This window comes from Poecilia mexicana, unplaced genomic scaffold, assembly GCF_051168715.1.
Source record: "Poecilia mexicana isolate PSO_F unplaced genomic scaffold, ASM5116871v1 scaffold_16, whole genome shotgun sequence".
In the NCBI taxonomy this organism is placed as follows: Eukaryota; Metazoa; Chordata; class Actinopteri; order Cyprinodontiformes; family Poeciliidae; genus Poecilia; species Poecilia mexicana.
Genome location: NW_028263385.1, coordinates 5,182,395 through 5,190,115, shown reverse-complemented (window position 1 = coordinate 5,190,115; position 7,721 = coordinate 5,182,395). Strand labels below are relative to the sequence as shown.

Sequence of the window (7,721 nt, the reverse complement as noted above, 5' to 3'; positions counted from 1 at the left end):
CTGGTTTCGAACCAGAGACCTTTTGCGTGTGAAGCAAACGTGATAACCATTACACTACAGGAACTGAACTTCTCTGCTTTGTTTCAGTTTGAGGTTCCAAAGTTGATGATGTGAGATGCAACGCATGAAAATTTCAACTGAGGTTTGCATTCAGATGCCTGGATTCAGAGTACAGACCATGACACCACAGAATCTTGTTGACCTTTAGTAAACACCTGTGATGAATAGAACATGCAAAATCTGTTTCTGTCTGGTTTCGAACCAGAGACCTTTTGCGTGTGAAGCAAACGTGATAACCACTACACTACAGAAACTCATGCTGTTTGCAGTGTTCCTGGTAGATGATCCACATTTTGTTTGAGACTGATGTCAACGATGGGCAAGGAACAATGTCAAATACTTACAGATCCTCTCAGAGAGCACAGTAACTTGGTGAACAAACTGTCAGACTTATACTTGTGCCTAAGTCAACATTTCAGTCCATAAACTAAGCCTGGGATCAAAAAATGTATTGAAGATGTCATTAGCAGAGACAAATGGTTCTACAGAGACTTGGCTAAATGGCTATAAAATAAAATCAATACTTACAAATAAAAAATAAAATTAACACATTAAAATAAAAAAATATATCTGAAATACAATCACTTGAAAATTAAAAATGGTTCAAAAATAATATCAACACTTCAAAATAAAAAATCTCTGGAAAATAAAATATGATGTGTTGTTTTGAAAAACATCAGAATATAAGTACTTTGATCAAATCTTCACTGTGGTAAGATCATGTTAGTTCTTCTTAAATCCATGGAAACTCAACAGTTTGTAAGGTAGGTGAGTTAGCTCAGCAGGTTAGAGCACCGTGCTGGTAATTCTGAGGTCATCGGTTCAAACCCCGTATGGGGCAATTCATGTCTAAGGTCTTTCACACAATCAACACTTCAAAATAAATAAGGGTTCAAAAATAAAATCAACACTTCACAATTAAAAAACAGTTCAAAAATAAAATCAATACTTCAAAATAAATAAGGGTTCAAAAATAAAATCAACACTTTGCAATAAAAAAAGGTTTCAAAAATAAAATCAACACTTTACAATAATAATAAAAAAATGGTTCAAAAATAAAATTAACACTACAATAAATAAGGTTTCAAAAATAAAATCAACACTTTACAATTAAAAAATGTACTTTTGAACCATAAAAAATTGGTTCAAAAATAAAATCAACAGTTCAAAATGTATAATGGTAACTGTTTCTGTCTGTTCAGTCCATAAACTAAGCCTGGGATACAAAAAATGTATTGAAGATGTCATTAGCAGAGACAAATGGTTCTACAGAGTCCAGGAGAGCGGCATTCTGGAGGACAGTGACACTAATTTAAGTGAAGTCACTCAATTTAATTTATTAAAAGTTATTGGGGCCTCAGTCAGTGGTTTTTGTCACTACGAGTAAATGTAGATACATGTATCTGCTTAATTTGTGATGGGATCTGGATTACCGCATAAAATGCGGCTAAATAGCCGATGTTAATATGATTGTAATTTCACAGATAAAAATAGTACATGACCGATTTTTTTATGTTGTTGGTCAAGATAACGGATAACAAAAAAAAAAGTCTAGCTCGACCTGCCGCCCTGACCCCAACTCACACACATTTTCATTCACAGTCTTACTTGTAAATCGATTTTTCTTTTCTTGGACGTTTTGATGTTAGCTTGTCGATGTCTCAGTTTTATTCGCTGGGAAAAACAATAAGCAGCTTGAGGTGACTCATCCATCCATCCATAGTCGCAATGGGCTGGAATGAATCTCCAGCAGCTATGCTGGAGATTCAGTCAAGAGTGTTTTTATCAGTCCGATTTAGTTCATCTGCTTTAGAACCTGGTCAGGGCTGTGGGACTGTTGGACTGTGGGATGAAGCTGCGTACTCCGGCTTCCCACAGTCCAAAAACATGAGTGTTAGGTTAATTTATCTCTCTAAATTATCCTTAGATGTGTGAGTGTGTGTGTGCAGGGTTATTTGTCCCGTCTGTCTCTCTGTTGCCTTATGATGGACTGACAACCTGTCCAGGGTGTAACCTGCCACTTGACCCATGATTGGTTAAGATATGCACTGGTCCCTCTTGTGACCCTTCAAGGATAAATGTGTTGAGATAATGTATGGATGGACAAATGACTCATAGCCAAGGTTTTGTGCTTCAAAGTTTAGTAACACATGGTGTGAATTCCGTGTGCTTTAAAAAGATAGGAAGGACACTGGGATGTTTAGGATCTTCGAAGTGGAAAATTAATGAGTTTAAGTTCTTGGTAGATTGAGTGTAGAATGCCTGGAGTGATTTGAAATAGAAAGGTACCAGAAAGACAAAAAGAGAAGGTTTACAAATCGGGAGTGAGGCCAGCTATGTAAGGTGTGTTGCAGACTGTGCCACTGATGAAAAGACAAGAGAAAGAGTTAGAGGCAGTTGAGTCAACGATACTAAGATTTACTTTGCGAGGGATGAGGATGGACAGGATTAGGAATGAGTATATCACAGGCAGAGAGCTCAGACGTGGAGCGGAGAGCCTGGGCGTATTGGGAGAAGATGGAGCTGCCAGGCAGGAAGAAAAGGGAAAAGATTTATAGATGTGGTGAGGGAGGACATACAGGTTAGTAGATCCAGTGGGCAGGAAGCGATGGAAACGGATAATCCGCTGTGTTGACCCTTAACAGGAGCAGCCGCGGGAAGAGGAGGAAGAACATTTCCCATTGATGTGTTGGCGCTTTGAGGTTGATTTTCAGCCATTTTTTTCATTTCCCTTGTCTCTTAACTTTGCACAGTACAATGAAAGAACCACGCTGCTGAATCACACAGCTGTCATCCAGTTTGAAAAAAAAGAGATATATTTATGGTACCAAAAAAAAGTGACTGCTTTTAGTGTAGCTCTAATCATAGGTGAGAAAAAAAAACACGACTGTGGGATCTAAGATAGACAAATACGTATTACCAGCAAATTAAACATGCAAATATTTAAAGGACAAGTGTCATCACATTTTGGAGACAGAAACCAAAATATAAATATAAATTCCATAATGTTTGAAGCAGACAAGTAATTTTAAAATGCACTCCTTGACACAAAACCAGCCTTAGAGCCCTATCTAGAATGGAAATGCATAAGAAGCCTGAGAACTCTGCACATTCTTTAATTGTATACTTTTATGAATATAAAAATGGTGAATGGATTCATATAATCACTATTTCACAAAACAGATAAGAGTGTAGTATGCCTTCCTACTTTCTTTGCAGAACTAGGAAAGATGGTTTGTTTTGTATATCAGACGAAGATGGAAATTTGACATCTGACATCTCTTATTTCAAAAATAATTTTGCCCTTAAATGATGAAACATTTGAGTCTTGGGCTCAAGATAAATTACAACTCCTGGCTGAGGAACAAGAGCATATCATAGTTCAAGTCAACAGAGAAGACAGAAAACTTAAACAGTGAGTCAGCACCAGACCACTGTTGAGACTGATGTTATTTGAGAGTATTGTGAAGTTCTCAAATAGGAAAAACAAACAAAACAAAAAAAACATCTGCTTAGCTTATTAAATAAATTAAATCCATAAGTGTTTTGTTAAAATGTTGATCCTTTACCCCTGGCAATTAGCTGAGGCTGCAACAATTGTTTGGTTTTAGTTTGCTTTGGTTATATCTTGGCTTGTTTGGGTGAATATATGGTAAATTATTTAAAATGTTGTCCAGCTAAATAAAAACAAGACTGAAGTAATTATTTTGGACCTATCAAGGAACAATCAAGAGTCAGCACATAGCTCCAGCTAGAAACTCCTGATCAGGTCAGAAATCTGAGTGTAGGCATGGAGCCTTTAAAGCCTAGAAATAAAATTGCCTTGTGTTGCTTAAATTCAATTAAATTACCACCAGTTAAAACTTATGCTCTGATTATTGCAGTTGTGGACTTTTTCAGCATTTCTAACAGTACAATCTGTTTCTGAATCTCATCTTTTTCAACATAGAGAGACCAATACTTTTCAGATTTTATTATCTAATAAAAGACATTGTGAAGGTCCATACAGATTGGTTTCATTACAGCTGCTTTTCTGCTCTGTCAACTCATACTAAACCCATGCCTGTGATATCTAACCATGGCCCAGCCCTGTTCATGACATCCCACGTCCTGCCGAGTCATAATTCAATAAGGATGATACAACCGACATGCCACAGTCAGCCGGTCACTCAATCTCATCCCTACCTATTCTCCTCATTGGCAGATAAGAGACAGTGATTGCACTCTGTCACTTTTATTCCCCCGCTCGATGGAAGAGAGATGGATGGCGAAGAGCGGGGTGGGGAGAAGTCGGGCTGCCTGCCGCTTGATCGAATCAGCCCTCCCACAATATCTCCCTTCTGCCAGTTCCCCCTGCAGCTCCTGCGTGCCTGCTGGCATTTGAAATGTGGATCTCTTGTGCAGCAGTGGAGAAAAGTGAGAGAGCCACACATCAAAATGGTGGCATTACTCAGGAGGGGATGTCTTTGTCTTCACAGCCTTTTCCTGCAGCATTCATCGAAATGAAAAGATAATTAAGTCATCAGAAATGATCTCCACCTTTTCTTTAAAATGTCGAGATCATTTTAAAGATCTCTACATTTTAGGTGCCAGTTTATGTCGCCCTGGCATAAACTGGAGACTGCTTGAACACTAGTTTTACTGTCCATTATTATTAAAGTCTATTTTATTTTAGCATGTATTGGAAGGTTGCACACTAACAGGAAAACCCCAGCTTCAAAAGTGATGCCTCCAAGGAAAGAGGAAATGGTATGGAGCATGGAGGTGGTAGCATTAGACTTTGGAGCTGTTATGAAACTAATTGTACTGGTGACTTCTTTATGGGAGACACAATGATGGAATATGATAGCTATGTCGAAATAATTCATTATCTTAAATTATAATCTAACTGATGAAATATGAAGACAACAGGGTTTTCCAGTCCAACTGGATTTCTTATCAGTCACAAAAAACATGAATCAATATTTCTGGTATAGGTAAAAAAAAAACAGGTTCCACTTGACCTTCTGGAGTGTCCTTCCCAAGTAGGGTGAAAGCAATTAATTTATTTCTACTATTTCTGACTACATTATGTCTGAAGCTTGTAAATTGCTTTTTTTATTACAAGCTTTTTAGTTGAGGTGCAACTTGATGGGAGTGAGGTAAAAGCGATGGAAGTATTGAGTTTGCTTTTCATTTTGAACCCATTTATATAGTCAAACTTGTACACCCAATTTAATTTTTGAAAACTGACTGAAGTATGTTGCATAATCACTCAACCTTAGAAAATAGCATTTTAAATATATCAGGGAAACTAAATCTTAGCTTGCCAACTTATGGACATTTATATTATCTTGGTTTAGAAATAAAATATATTGATTTAAACTGGAAAAGAAAGACTTCAGAACTTGGTTGGCTTTGGGGAATCCTAGAGAAACTGGCCTGTCTAAATGGGTGGTCAACTCAGTGGCTCAACTTGATGATGGGAGGAATTCAAAGAGGTTAAAATGAAGGACTTTTAGTTGGTCTCAAGGAACATCTGGAAAACTCTGTGAACTTAGAGGGGAAAATGGGCATTGTTTGACTGTTGGACTTGACACACCTTTTCAATGACACATGGAGGACTGGGACATACATTTTAAATAGAATAAAGCAAGGGAACCTCGGTGTGTGTTCCAAATATTGAGGAGACACATCTGCATTGGAAGAGCTTTCTCTGGGGTGTTGGTAAGTAATTGTTGAATCTTTCCTTCAGGAGGAGAAATATGTCTTTCATCCCGCCTCCAGAACAGAGCAAAACTGCTGAGGGTGTCTTGCATGTTTGGGTGCCAGTTCACATGTGTTTTGTGGATTTGGAGAAGGCTTACGGCTGTATCTCCTGATGTGTTTTCTGGAAGGTGTTGTGGGAGTACGAGGTGCTGGGGATGCTTTTAAGTCTAAAGTGAGGCTGGGTTCATTTTCACAACTAAAAAAAGCCCTAAGGAAAAGTTAGAGTTCTGACAAACCTTAACCCCGTTTGAGGACACCAATTAATAGACTTGTTTTTTCTCACTACTGTGCCTGATTTGCTGTGAGACTCTTTTAGTCTTTATGTGCATCTCTTTATTACTTGTGTGTGTCTGCATGTCTCTGTGTGTGTGAGCACTTCACTGTTGCCCGGAAATCCTCCAAAGACAACCTGAGAACAAGATAATGACCTGCTGGCCTTGGCCAAAATAATACAGCTGTCCATCTCACACTCCAGGGCTTGTTTTGGCAGATGAGAAAATTCGAACCTTGTTCAACACCTAAAGAGAGTTTGCTTGGAACTGACTGACATACAATAGATGGGTTGAACTTAAACTGAAGCCTAATTTCTGGTAAAATGTTAACAAAATAATTGCCACTTAACAGGCTCATCTTGACACAAAACAGACTGAGGGATGATCGGCTTAATGCTGTCAAACTGCAAAGCTCCAGATCTGCATTCATGTCACACAGAATGCATAAGTGGCACATTTTGCATTTATTATGACCGTCTTCATGACCTTCTGTGTACAGGAAGGAGGATCTGCCCTCCTTTGTCTCTCACTCAGTCTTCTCTGTCCAGCTGAAGTCAGAACCACAGAGTTAAACACATTATTCATATTTGTATGCATACATTTTTGCAAAACAGCCACCTGCTCACTATCGACCAGCATTTATTGAGCGGAGGTCAAAGAGATGTACTGAGACTGGCTTGTTAGAGCTGCCTTACTGTGCCCTGCAGGGTCTCAGAGCATAAAATCTAATCTCTATACTGTCACATCTAAACACTGATATTTCAGTTTTTTTTTTCAGGTGTTCTTATTGTCAAGGATTGACTTAGTTTTCCAATATGTAAAAACAACAACACTTAGATTCAATGTTGTGAGTGCATATATTGCAATGGAGTAAAAGTTATAATTAGATGTATTCAGTTGAGTGACAGCTGATTCATTTCGTCAGGTTTTATTATGTGGCTGCTTGTATTTCCTCCAGTTCTCACACATCTATCTTATTGATGATATAAGAATTACATGTTTCTTTTTAAAGACATACGCCCTTTGATTCTTATGCAAACCGGTCTCCAGTTCATTGTTTTTGGAAATTGATGCATAGTTATTTAACAATATAGTTGAATGCATTGACCCTAAATTGCACCTATATGCATCTTTTTTGTGTCCATTTTTCCTTGAAACCTTCAGCTTTCAGTAAGTCTACAATAAAAACCGTACCCCCTTTTTCTAATTCAGAAATGCACATGTACACACATATCATTGCCTTTTGACATCATACCTAAGCAGAGCACAGACTGAGGCCGTTTACACACCCGCAGCATGTGCTCGCTTTTATCTGTTCTAGGTCAAGTCATCCCTTTGCTAATTTGTACTTCTAATCATGTAAAGTACTTTGAATTGCCTTGTACCTGAAATGAAATTACCTTTCCTTCCACATGCTAAGGTTGAAAGACAGATAACATGAAAAATATGCAATTGTTTGTGATGCTAACTACTATTAGCAGTACAAGCCAATGTCAAAGTTTTTCTTTTTATTTTATGTTTTCAATCTGAAAAGGTTTGAAAGACCCTCCACTTTTCCTTGATATACACATTAACCATTAACATTATTTATTGCACTTTTTCATTTTAAGAAAGTCAGGTAAAGGTTAAATATGTGTGCTT

General features: G+C 37.8%; 1 non-coding gene across 1 annotated transcript; it reads right to left on the bottom strand.

Moving 5' to 3' along the window:
- Positions 1-241: 241 nt before the first annotated feature.
- trnav-cac (transfer RNA valine (anticodon CAC)) lies at positions 242-314 on the bottom strand. The gene has a single exon. It is a non-coding gene; the product is annotated as a tRNA-Val (tRNA).
- Positions 315-7,721: the final 7,407 nt, after the last annotated feature.